This window comes from Vombatus ursinus, unplaced genomic scaffold (genome assembly GCF_900497805.2).
Source record: "Vombatus ursinus unplaced genomic scaffold, bare-nosed wombat genome assembly UNPS02014848.1, whole genome shotgun sequence".
NCBI lineage: Eukaryota > Metazoa > Chordata > Mammalia > Diprotodontia > Vombatidae > Vombatus > Vombatus ursinus.
In genome coordinates this window covers 6,292,593-6,306,959 of record NW_020954626.1, presented here as the reverse complement: position 1 = coordinate 6,306,959, position 14,367 = coordinate 6,292,593, and positions in this window count along the sequence as shown.

Genomic DNA, 14,367 nt, shown 5'->3' with positions numbered 1-14,367 from the left:
AAAACACTGCAGAGTTTCTGAAATGTAGTCTAGTCCAATTTCCTTTCAGATTCAATTTTGGGCTCTGTTCTTTGTCTAAAAAAAATAGATGTTTATAAATATATGTGTGTGTGTGTGTGTGTATGTGTGTGTGTGTGTATGTATATGTATAGATAGATAGATATAGATATATGTATTAACTCAATGAGTTGTCCATCCATCTTTATGCCATAATCTGAGAAATGTGAATTTTTTACCCACTTTGTTTTTCCAATACAGCTGGTTAGTTTTGCACTGCTATGGGAATTCAGCTCAGAAGTGCATTCATCTCAGAGCATCCGCTCATTTCTTACCTGGCTACACTACTTGGAGACTTTTCCGACTTTTCCACTGTGTCCTTGAGTCAGATATCTCCTTAGCTGCCTGCCTCCCCTTCCACCCATTTCTGTTTTTCAGCTTCCTTTTGTGTGTTGTTTCCCCCTATTAGGTTGTATGCTCCTTGAAAACAAGAACTATGTTTCTTTCATCATATTTGTATCTCCAGCACTTAGCACAGTGCCTGGAACATAGTGGGTTATCAATAGTGGGTTATCAATAAATAAATATTTATTGATTGATTTCAAGGATATTTTGTAGTGCTCCAATAAGATGGTCTCCAAAGTGGGAGGCATGCACCCCAAGGAATGCACATGATAATTTATTGGAGATGCAGGAAAAAAATTAGAATTCCTATTTATTTTTATTTTATAATTAAGACATATTTTTAGCTTTGCTAATATAAAATATACAAATTGACACCAGTGTCCTCATTGAGTTTGTATGTCAGATGGTGACTGTTTCATACAGTATGGGAGATACCCTGAGGGAAGAGTAGGAGTAGTTGACAGTGGCATCCTTACTTGTTTGTTCATGTTATTTCATTATTCTATTATTTTCAAATATCAAAATTGATTGTACTCCCTCCCACCTTCACCTACTCAATGGAAGGACAGAAAGAAAATTCACTTATGAATCCCTTTGGTTATGAAGTTTTTTTTTTCTTTAGGGATTCATGCATGGCTTGTTGAATCTTTTTTTTTCTGTTTTCTTTATTTCATGCTCTGTTAATCTGAGTATTTTATATGTTTGTAAATATTTGTTTATTTCATTTAAGTTGCCAGTTTTGTTGGCTTATTAGTTGGGCAAAATTTTTCTAATGATGTAATTTATTTTTCTTCATTTGCTGTAAATTCTAATTTAATCATTTAGTTAATTATTTTAGTAATTTTTAATATTATTTTAAATCATTAAAATTTTTTCCTTTTGTCCTCTTTTTAATCAAATCATCTAATAATATAGTTTTAAACAAGCTCCTACTTTTATTATTGTTGTTGTTATTCTATTTTTAATTTTGTTAATCTTTCCCTTGATTTTTAGTATCTTTCTGGTGGGTTTAATTGGAGTCTTTAATTTGTTGTTTTTTTCTAGTTTTTTTTTTAATTTCACCCTCAACTCAATAATCTATTCCTTCTCTTTTTTTGTTAATGAATATGTTTAACCCACATACATTTCCCCTTAAAGAATGCTTTGGCTACATCTCAAAATATGTGGCATGTTGTCTTGTGATTATCTTTAATAAAATTACATATAATTTCTACAATTTGTTCTTTGATCCACCAATTCTTTAGGATTAACTTATTTAGTTACCAGTTGATTTTTTAAAATACTTTTTTTGAGTGGCTATTGACTTAATATAATTTTTATTGCTTTGTGTTCCTTAAAGGATCTGTTGAACATCTCTGCTTTTCTGCTCTTCTTTGTTAGGTTTTTATACTTAAATGCATGTTTCAATTTTGTAAAGATGCCATGTGGAGCTAAGAAATGTGTGTACTCCTTTCTATTCCTCTTTAGTCATCACCAGAGGTCTAACATATTTAATTTTTAAAAAATTCTATTCAAGTTCTTAATTTTTTTCTTGTTTATTTTTTTGGTTAAATTTGTTTATGGTTGAAAGAAGCACATTGCATTTTTTGTCATATTTTTTATCATAATGATACTTTTTATTTCCTCTTGTAAATCATTCAACTTTTCCTTTATGTACTTAGATTATATAACATTTGGGGTGTGTGTGTGTGTGTGTGTGTCTGTGTGTGTGTGTGTGTATCTCCATGTATATTATTGAGTATAATTCATTGTCTATGATACCTTTCAGCAAAATTTAGCTTCCCTGTTTATCTCTTTTAATTATGTCCATTTTTTCTGTTGCCTTATTTGAAATCACAATGACTACCTACCCCTTGCATTTTTTTGTTCAGATGAAGTATAATTGATTTTCCTTCAATTTCTGATTTAAATGTTATGTGAATCTTTGTTTCAAGTTTGTTTCTTTTAAACAACATATTGCTGGATTCTGTTTTCTAATCCATTCTTCTATTTTCTTCTGTTTTATGACTGAGCATATGGCATTTATATTTGATAGAAATTGTATATTTCTCTCCATCCTATTCACCTATGTTTTTTCTTCCCTATACTCCTTGCTTCCTCCTTATTACAATTTCATAATGGTTCTTTCTTTCCTTTTAAACCTTTCTTCATGATACCCTATCCACCCTTAGAGTTTATTTTGCTTATGACTAATCCCTTCCTGAAACTACCTTTCCTCTTTTTTTCCTTTGCCCTATTCCTGTTCCTTTCTGTATCCCTGCTGAGTTGAAAGTATTTCTATACCAAATTCTTTGTGTCTTCCTTCTTTTTACCAGTTTAGATGAAAGTGAAATTCAAGTGATACTTTCCCCCCCCCCTACTGCTTCCATGTTTGTATAGACATCTACTTGGGCATCATAATTATGAGGTAGGTTCCCCAGTCCTTCACTGTATTTTCTTTGTTGGAATAAGAAAAAAATGTCACCCAATCAGGTTGTTCAAATCTTTACCCCCAGGCCATTGTGAAGACTAGAAGTGAGCTTATGATAGCTATAGGTCTAGGAGAACTCAATAAGAGAAGACAAGAACTAATTTGCTATGTAAACACAGACTTGTGGAGGAGAAAGATCAGGTAGCTGGAAGGAGTAAAATGTCAATAATGACAGAGATGAGTGAAGCTTGTTTAAAGAAATCTATAAAAGATTCTTCCACCCCTCCCGAGTTTTACAAAGGAGTTTGGTCTAGTTCTGAGGTCCAGTTTACATTCTCTGTATCTGGGTTGGGACTTAGGGCTTAGGACTCAATCAATAAGAATTTATTAAGCACCTATTATGAAAGAAAAGTCCTCTATGTGAGATGTCCCAAAAGTCTTAGTGCAGGTTTAAGTTTTAATAGCTTAAGTTTTTAACAACTTATGTTAAATTATTAGCTGAGCTAACTGAGATAACTGAGCTAAGATTTTTGGGACACCTTATAATATAGGTGTATATAACAAAATATACAACCCCAAACAACTAAAAATTCATAGCAGCATTCTTTGTGGTAGCAAAAAATCAGCAACCAAATGGGTGCTTATCGATTGAAGGATGAAGTTATAGTATCTTGGTATAATGGAATATGATTGTGTCTTAAGAAGTGACATATATGAGAAATTAGGATAAATGTGGGGAATTGTGTTATGAATGATGCAGAGCAAAGAAAGCAGGACAAAGAGAAAAATATATTCGATGGCTATAATAATGTAAATTAAGACAACACTAAAGAGTTCACTGAACTTAGATTAATTACAATGAATAGTTCTGGTTCTATAGAAGAAAGGATGTAATACACATTTCTCTTTGGAGAGATGGGAACATTCATTGTTAGTTTGGGATGCTTTGTTGATTTAGCTGAATTGCCTTTGTTAAAAGGCATTGTTCATTTTTCATTGTTGGGAAATATATTGGCAAATGGCTCTGATGTTTAGAACACAATCTGAGATGGGATTCTTTAAAAAATGAAATGGCTGAATGAGGCAATCTTTAATGTCCTTTAATGCTGTAAAATTCTGTGATCAGTTCAGCCTTTTCCCAGTTTGCTATGCAAATGCAGACAAACCATTTAACATTGCCCCATATTTTTTTTTTTTGGTAAAGCAGTTTGATTGCCTGTTAATAGCATATTGATATCCTTGAATGAATGAAATCGCTCAAGTATGGCGTATTTTTTGCTCTTGGAAATACGCACAGTTGCTGATTTCAGTGGACATCTGTTGTGAAACTAAGAACTTGTCTTGTTTATAAACTATAGATGGTGAAATGTGTTTGTTGGATACAGACATGTATAATGATGGAATATATTGTGTGTCACCTGGAAAAAAAGCAAAATAAAACAATCTATTTATAGGTGGCAAAAGTATATAGTAAAAACCTTTTATCAGGTTTGTCTGGGCCTTTAAATCTGGAATGTTAGAGGAAAACTTGTAGAATGAATGCAAACAGCAAATATGAGATCAATTCACAATAAACAGACTGTGCAAAATAAGTACATGGACATATTAAAATAATGGGGTAATTAATTAAATGTGAATAACTTATTATAGGTTGAAGCTGGCATTAACCTACATTGATCATAATCTGGACCTGAAAATCCTTATAAAATTTTTCAATTAAGATAATTTTTCTATTATAAGGTGAGTGACCATGAGAAATTATTTATATGTCTAGGATCTTAGCAATATAATTATTTAAACATTATGAAGAACATCATTTTTTTTTTGCAATGCATCTCTTTGATTCCTGGCATCAAGAATCCTTGACCCAAAGGTGCCCAATAATGATTGCAAAGGGGGAAATATGCATATTTCTTTAGATCAAGAATGGTCCCTAGATAACTAGACTATCAGCAGCATCTATCATCTATACATTTTTTATGGACTCATTTGGGAAATGTCATGGTGTATCAGAGCTGCATAAATCAGAAATTCCTAGATTAAATCCAATCTTTAAATGTCATTGGAAGATGAAGGAATCATATTGAGTCAATTCTCCATTTAAGATGAAATAAAAAGCATTAAAAACAGACAGACAAATCAACTCAAACCTGAGAAAAGCACTTGGAAATAATTGAGTGAAAGGACTAGTGAATTTCCATAAGACACAGGCTTGTACATAATGACATCAACATTAAAAAAATGACTATTTTCATGTAGTGGTAGTAGACCTATGAATTATTTGCAGTCTACTATATGCATCTGTAAAGTCAGATTCAGTCATTCATTCACTGAACAAACATTCATTGCTTAAGGCCAAACAGTAGGCACCCAGGCAGATGCAAGGACTGACAGAAGGCATGGTTCCTGTCTTGTAGGAGTTTGCATCCTTCTCCAGATTATATTAAGAATCCTACAGTGATATTGAAGAAAGAGAAAAGAGAAAAACAATCATATTCCCGTTAGTGACCCATCAGTTGTCCCTCTGGTTTCTCAGCCAGAATGAGAGGACCAATGGAAGAAGAAATATATGGGGAGGAAAAGAAAATGGGGACACATTTCTTACTTGTTAAATATGTGAAATGAAATAATCAACTATCTGGCCTCGATTTATCTGTCTAATTGTCTCTTTTATTATAAACACAAGGTTTCCCCTTTTTTCTTTTAAAAATGTTTTTATTGATTTAAAATAAAACAAAATAAAACATTGCTATCATTTCCCAATCTGCCCCCCCCCTTTCTCTCATTAAAGCCCTAGCTTCAACCCATATTTTCAACCTTATTATATATCACTCTACTTCCCACACTCTACTGTGCTTCCAAACTGGGCTTCTTTCTCTCCTTCTTGCATGACACCCAATCTTCCAACTCTGTCCTTCTATATTGGCTGTCCTCCATCCTTGGAATGTACTCTCTCCTGACTGCTGCTTCACCAAATCCCTCAATTCTTTCTGGAGTTAGATTAAGCACCACTTCCTACAGGACATCTTTTCTGATCTCTTTCAGTTCTTATGCCCTCCCTCCTTAACTACTTTGTATTTAACTATCACATATTCATTTGTTATTTAATCTGTTTATTTTGTACATACTTATATATGTAGGTGTTACTTCCCTTGATAGGATGTAATCCCTTTGAGAGTAGGGATTGTTTTATTTTTTTGTTTTTGTATGTTCCCTGTGATTAGTGTAGTATCTCACTCATTGGCCGTACTGTTTTTGAAAAATGCTTGTTGATTGATTGAATAGGTTGGAGCACTCCACTTCTCATCAGCAGCTCTGCTTGGTTTCAACTCTCCAGGATAAGATACCCCTCCCAGGATAAGTTGATCACTTCAGATCAGTCACCATGTACCTAACTCAGCCTTGGGATATTCTATCCAGGGATAAGGAACCTGTGGCCTTGAGGTCACGTGTGGCCCTCTAGATCCTCAAGTGCAGCCCTTTGACTGAATCCAAACTTCACAGAACAAATCCCCTTAACAAAAGAATTTGCTCTGTAAAACTTGGACTCAGTCAAAGAGCTGTACTTGAGGACCTGGAGAGTCACATGTGGCCTTGAGGCCACAGGTTGCCCACCCCTGTGTAACCTTCCTATCTCCCTCAGCCTCCTTGCCCCTCTGATTAGAGGTCTAGAGAGTAGAATATTAAACTTCACTCAAAGTTTTCCTTTATAGAGGGCAGAAACTAGACTGCTGTTCATTCAGTTTTTCTACCAGAAGCTATGCTTGGTTTCAGCTCCACAGAACAAGATGGTTCCCCCCTGGTAGTTCCTTCTCTTTTCAGCTCCCTTTTGTCTTCCCCAATTCTATTGTAATCTACTTGAGGACTGGTACTGTTTTTCTTATTTGTATCCCCAGTGCTTAGCATAGTGTCTGGTAGATAATAAGTGCTTAACAAATGTTTATTGAATTGGACTATCAGGAGGAGGGCAATGTGAGATAATACTGGAAAAATAGGGTTGATTGTTGTCCTTCATACTTGAAGAGGACCAAAATGACATCACTATGTCAGTGTCCAGGTACAGTGGGTCCAACTGTGGCTGATCAGACTAATACAAGCTTGGAATGCTCTATCACAGGTTCGGCACAAATAGCCCATGGGATCATTTGGGGTGGATTCTCTAATTTTGCACATCTCACATTTCTTTTGAGCTACTTCAATTCTGCTTTGCTCATAGGGCACAGTGCCTTCTTTGATGTGGGCACACCATGGTAGGCAGTCCTTTGTCCCATGTCATATGATCAATTCCAAAGTTCTTCAGAGAGACCTTGAGAGTGTCCTTGTATCACTTCTTCTGACCACTATGTGAGCACTTGACTTGTGTGAGCTCTCTGTAAGATAGTCTTTTAGGTTAGCATATGTTTAGCATTTGAACAATGTAGCCAGCCCATTAGAGTTGTGCTCTCTGTAGTAGAATTTGAATGGTTGGCAGTTTAGTTTGAGAAAGGACCTCAGCATCTGGTATCTTATCCTGCCAAGTGATCTTCAGAATCTTCCTAAGACAATTCAAATGGAAGCAATTCAGTTTCCTGGCATGGCACTGGTATACTGTCTAGGTTTCATAGGCATACAACAATGAGGTCAGCACAATGGCTCTGTAGACCTTCAGTTTGGTAGGCAGTCTAATACCTCTTTTCTCCTACACTTTTCTTCAAAGCTTCCCCAAAACTGAGCTAGTTCTGAAAATGCGTGTCAACCTCATTATCAATGAGTACGTTCCAGGAAATTATACTGCCAAGGTAAGTGAGTTTATCCACAGTATTCAAAACTATATGTCAAATTTGGTTGCCAGGAGAAGTTCATCAGTATTGTATGTCAATCAACTTGAAAAGGCCACAAGCCAAAACTAAAGTGGTGGGAGAACTGGCACATGAATTTTTGTTCACAGATGATTGTTCACTCAATGCAGCCTCTGCAGCTGAGGTGCAACAAAGTATGGATCAATTCTCTGCTGCTTGTGTTAATTTTGGCCTAACAACTAACACTAAGAAAACACAGATGCTCCACCAGTCAGTATCAAACCATCCATATGTGGAACCATGAGTTATAGCAAATGGAGAAAGATAGGGTGGTGTCAAATCAAGTGATGGATAAAAAAATCTGAAATTTACTTGGTACATATGGGGAAACCACTGAAGATATTTGAGTAGGATCTAACAGTAATATGAAAATAGAGATCGGATATGTTCAGAAACTATCAAAATACTCTAGGAAGTTGATAATGAGATTCTATGATAATGACTGTGGCAGGGGGAATAGAAAGTTGAGAGTAGATGCTTAAGATTTTGCCAAAATGGAAGTGTCAGGAGTTGGTTATTGCTTGCAAATGACAGGTGTGGGGGAAGTTAAATATAATACCAAGGTTTTGAGCATGGGAAACTGGTTGAAGGATTATGTCCCTGATAGAAATGATGCTTGTGGAGGTTTAAGGGAAAGATATCCATTTTGGAAATGTTGTGCTTGAAGTGTTTGTGAGATAGGCATGTGAACATATACTGTAGGAAGTAGAGAAATTAGAGTTGAAAATATCTGTTTGGAATCCATCTGCATGGGGTAGGAATGACTGAGTTTTCCAGCTAAGAATGTGGTAGGAGGTTGGAGGATTGTCTTTGATCTTATCTCTAACATAGAGCTGGGTCTTACAGTGATAATTCCTGGCCCTGTTTGGAAAACTTTGATTTTTCCCTACCTCTAAAGAAGAAGAAAGACTATAGAATACCAGGGATATCCACACCTATTTCCCCAAGACAACTGAAATGTTCTTTTCTACTCCATTCCCTAAGCAGTGAGGATACATGGAGATGAACTTCATACTATCTACAAACCCACAGAGAAAAAAGTTTATTTCCCAGAAGCTATCTTCAAAAGAATTCAGAAATTTCTTGCTCTTGGTAGCTCTCAATCTTTCTTAGACTCTCTCACCAAATCTCCCAGTAGAGAGAGAACTGGTTTTAGAGCAAAATACTTAGTTTGGGTTCAAATCCTGATTCTGCTATTTATTACCTCTGTAACCACACTCAACTGCCTAATAATTAGAACTATATTAAAGTAAAATTGGTTACCTTGGGAATTAGTGGATTGCTCTTACTGGTCCTCAAGCAAAGATTGGATGACCATTTGTCAAATATATCATAGAGAGGATTCTTGTTCAGATATGGGCTGGCGTAGTTGGTCTTCTAGGTCTTGTCCAACTCTTAAATTCTGTGACTCTGTGTGCCGCTAAAAAAGAGTTCAGAGATAATGTTAAGTAGAGGGTCTGCCAGTTACATGAGAAATTTGGTTGATATAGACAGTTAAATAAAGTAGCACAGAGCATTGGAAAGAGTATTGAATTTGGAATCAGAAAATCTGGCTTTTAACTTAATTCTGTCTCTACACGCCATGTGACCTTGGACAAGTCACCTAACCTCTAAGTTTCTCAGTTTCTTCAACTACAAAATAAGATGGCTGGTTTAGATGTTCTTTTTTTTTTTTTTTTTTTTTTTTTTTTAGGGTCGGTGCTCTATCCACTGTACCACCTAGCTGCCCCTGGCTTAGATGTTCTTAAAGGTTCCTTCAAACTCTAAATCCTGTGAGTCAAATGACTAGAGAGCCAGATTTTTAGGTAAATTCTATTCCCTCTCCTTCTCCCCTTCTTGCCATCCCTATTTCCCTAAGCTATGTTGTCAGTCTGAAGAGTCTCTAAGTAACTCTTAGAGGCAGCCAAGGGGTCAAGAGGATGGTTCTTTAGCAGGAGCTAAAATACAACCAGAGGCTTATGAGAATATTTGTATTATATCAGTCTCTAGGGATGGAACTGGGTCACCCTCAAGACAAAGCTCTAGTCCTCTTTTACATATGTCCCCTAAAGCTATAGGTCAGTTGTCTTTGATTTCTTTTCTGAATACATACTAGCCTTGTTTTTTTTTTTAATTTTAACCTGATTTCCCTGTATAAAAATAGTTGTAGGGATGTACAGTGTGATTTGCCCTGGATCTAAATCCCTAAAGAAAGACTGTGCTAATGAATGCCTGAAGTATGCATCAAATATTCTGGAGGAAAATGCAAAATGGCATCTACTTCTTTAGATTGGAGGTTTGTACTTAAAATAATCCAGATGTGCATCTTATTTGTCTCAATGTGAATATATCTGAGATTGAGCTACAATGTAAAAAGGAAGTGACTTGAAGGCCTGGGGCAGATCAGCCCAAAATGACTCAGAGCATGCCATGTGGAGAAGCCTTAAAGGGATTCCTGCTATAAATCTCCCGACAGCCTAGCCCCAATACCCCGAGGCCTCATAAAACTAAACACATATTGGTTTTGCCAAGTCAACCAACTGTTTCAGATTCTGTTTCCCTATACATACTAATAGGATGTCTTTCCATACAGGTTATGGAGTATTTGAAATTGTTTTGAACAGAGAGACAATGGAGAATTTCAAGAAGTGCTTGAAATACATAATGTGTGGTTTGGGAACAATGACAAGTGGATGCAGGCAGATGCCCAAGATATTTGTCCAAAGAGGAAGTTGACTGGAGAGATAAGATGCAGAAAAGCCCAGGTTAAAAATGAGCTATTGGTTCCGACAGTCAGATAAAATGGACAACCAGTTTAACATTGTTTGATTTCAAGAATACTTCATGAACTTGGCCTTTCATAAGACCTTCTCTAGTCATCTACCTACTCCCTTGGACCTTACTGGTATCTAAAATATCAGGTTGATGCTCAGAAACATTCACCACAAATTGAGTTTCTGGGGACTGCTTTGCTTTGAGGACTATTAACGGTCCTGAGGTCCTGTCCACCAATTCTTTCTATATTGTTGGTGCTGAAATGGGTGTAGATATGGATTCACTACTGTCTTTGTCATCCCTAATTACTTTTCAACCTTAACAAAAATAATAATAGCTAGCATTTATATGGGGCCCTCTAAGGATTGCAAAGTATTTAAAGGTATTTCTCATTTTAATCTCACAACAACTCTGGGGGGTAGCTGCTATTATTATCTCCATTTTACAGATGAGGAAACTGAAGTACAGAGAGGTTATTTGTCTCATCTACATAACTAGTAAGCATCTGAGGCTGGTTTTGAAGTTAGGAATTCTTTGTACCAAATCCAATGTTCTATTCACTGTGCCTCCTTTTCTTATCAGTGAGCTGAGCGGGAACTGTTTTCATCTCGGGAGATATTAATGACATGAGAAATTTCAAAATATATTGGCTTCGAAAAAACAAATCACATAGAGAAGTCCAGGACATAATATTGAAAATATCTCAAACTTACCCTATAATTGTTGTTGTTGTGCAGTCATTTCCATTGTGTCTGACTCTTCATGATTCCATTTGGGATTTTCTTGGCAAAGATATTGGAGTGGTTTGCCATTTCCTTCTCCAGCTCATTTTATAGATAAGGAACTGAGGCAAACAGAGTTAAGTGCCTTGACCAGGGTCATACAGCTAGTAAGTAACTGAGGCTGGATTTGAACTCAGGTCTTCCTGATTCCAGACTCTATGCTCTATCCACTATATCACCTAGCTATTCTATACCCTTATAATAGCTGATATTTATCTAGTTATTTAAGGTTTACACAAAGTACTATAGATACATTTTCCCATTTGATTCTCCCAACAACTATATGAGGTGGGCGTTATCATTATCCTCATTTTACAGATGGTGAAACTGAGGTCCAGAGAGGGTAAGGGATTTGTTTGGGATCACATAGCTACTAAATGTAGTTGGCAAGATTTGACCTCAGATCTTCTTCACTTCAAATTTATTGAGCTGGCTCATAGCTACCCAAGAAATCCTCATTGGAAGACACACAAAGGAACTTCAAAGCATCATAGGATCATAGATTTAGAGCTAGACGGTACCTCACATTCATATATTCCACTCCCCTCATTTTACACATGTGAAAACTGAGGTCCAGGGAGATTATGCGACTTATTCAAGTTCATATCAGAGATAGGATTTGAACCCAAGTCCTCTGGCCCCAGAGTATGTGTTCTTTCTGCCATACTACTGCTTCCCCATGATCTTTTTCTGCTGCACATGAAATTTCTGAGCTCTAATCATCATTTAGCTCGAGTTGATTTGCTACATGGTTTTTATTCTGGTAGGGCTTGCAAAGGAATTCTGGAATTTTAATTTGTTGCCGTAGTAGGTCCCTCCCCCACCCCACCTTGGGAGGCAATCAAGGTTAAGTGATTTGCCCAGAGTCACACAGCTAGTAAGTAAGGCTGGATTTGAACTCAGGTCCTCCTGACTCCAGGGCTGGTGCTCTATTTACTGTGTTCCCATAGTAGGTTTATGAATCTGTCAAATAGAGGCTGTGATAACTCAGTAGCGGTCCAGTGACCTCTGTTAAAGGTATAATTGGGAATGGTCCTGCTAAGAGGCAAGATTTTTTTTTAATTTCAGGAATTGGAAAGTAAAAAAACCTACTTAAGCAATCAAAGCCCATTTAGAATACCTAACTTGCATTATGAGTCTGACAATTAAATGTGTTTCATTGTGTATAGAAAATGGAGCTTTCCCTGGCCCTTGGTACTGTGTTATGGAGGGATGGAGGTGAAGGAGTAGAATCTTTTGGAAGAGCTAAAGGTAGGAGACCTTCTAGGTTGGTGTTGAAGTGAGTTCATTAGAGCTGGAAGGGACCTTTAAGATCATTTAGTCCAGTGTCCTCATTTTAAAGATGAAGAAATTGAGGCCCAAAGAGGTGAATTAGCTTGGCTGAGGTCACACAGCTAATAGGCAGTAGAGCTAGGCTTTGAACACTAGGGGTGCTTCGATCTTCAGTATTTGGTACCATTTTCCCTGGAATGGAGGGAAATACACTTCAATAGGTAAGCTGGGGTACAAGGATTGAAGGCCCCATCCTAATGGATATGTAAGGCTTGAGAAGTTGATTGAGGACAAGACCAAAGTGAACTAATCCCCAAAGGGCATTACAAAGCCACTGAGGGCTGTAGAGCAGAGGACTGAGAAGAGTTTTAGGAAGAAAGAAAAAGGGTCTTATAGCATAGATGAAACAGAGTCCAAATTGTTCTTTCACTAGAATGAACATGTGGCAACGGGGGAGGGGGAGTGAGATTCTGGGCCCAGACAACTAGTGGCTAACACCCTTCCATTTGGGCTACTTTTATTGTTGACATTTATCCAGTTCAATATTACAATGTATGTACTGATTTTTAATTTCTGACATTCTTATTATACTCACATTTAAAACTATTTCAGTGGGGTAATTTTTGTCAAAGCTGAGAAACAAAAACCTAGCCTCTGCGATTTTTATATCCCAAATTTGGCAAGACCCTTTTCTGAGGCCTCGAATAGATTGTTGTTGTTTAGTTGTTTTCAATCGTGTTCGACTCTTCATGAGTCCATTTGCAGTTTTCTTGGCAAAGATACTGGAGTGGTTTGCCATTTCCTTCTCCAGCTGATTTTACAGATGAGGAAACTGAGGCAAATAGGATGAAGTGACTTGCCCAGGGTCACATAGCTAGTAAGTATCTGAGGTCAGATTTGAACTTAGGAAGATGAGTCTTCCTGCCTCCAGACCTGGCACTCTATCCACTCTGCCACCCAACTGCCCTTGAATTGATTCCTTCACTTGACTTAGCACCTACCTACAGGGAAGGCCAACAGTAATGGCTATGTGGTTCTTAGGAATGTGATGTGAGGCTCAATTAATTCATATCATGAATTATGGTAATGGACCATACTCAGGATGCTCTATTCAGTCTTAATGTTGCCCTTGTCTGACACTGGAAAATTATTTATTGACTAATAGCTTTTTTATGTTTCTTGTGACCAAAAATGAAAGATGAATAATGAAAAATAGTATTGTTGAAATCTTAAGTAATGAAAGGATATGAGCCGTATTAGTAATGAGCCCTGGTATTCAAAAGAATAGCTTTGGAATACTCATACAAAAACTAATTAAAGAATCCATTCAATCCACAATTATTAAGCTCTTATTATATGCAAGGCAACATGGTATAATGGATAAATTACTGGTCAGAGTTAGGAAAACTTGGATTCAAAATATTCAAAACATTCCCCTGATACTTAGTAAGTGCTTAATAAATGCTTGTTGACTGACTTACTGACTGGTTTTGTCATCTTGGCCAAGTGACTTAACTTATACGTGCCTCATACAATTCCCTAGGATTCATCTACTAAGTCATAGATGAGTTGTACTCTTTAGGAAGCGCTTACATAGAAAGCTCCTCACATTGAAGAAATCATAGATTCTTAGGAAATATGAGCGAGGCATTGGGGACATAAAAGCAAGAACACAATAATTCCTGTTCTCAAGGGGTTTATAATCTATTGGACCCATTTAATCGGTTGGTAGATAAGTCAATACAACACAATTTCAGGAGCAGGGTTTAGGAGAGGTTACTACAGGAAGTCACATGTGGAAGTACAGTCTTATGAGAGTCAATTTTCAGCAGAAAATTGTTGATAGCAAGTATGAAATCATACCAACAAAGTTTTTACAGCAGCCTGTTTGGCAGATTGTCTTCTAGAG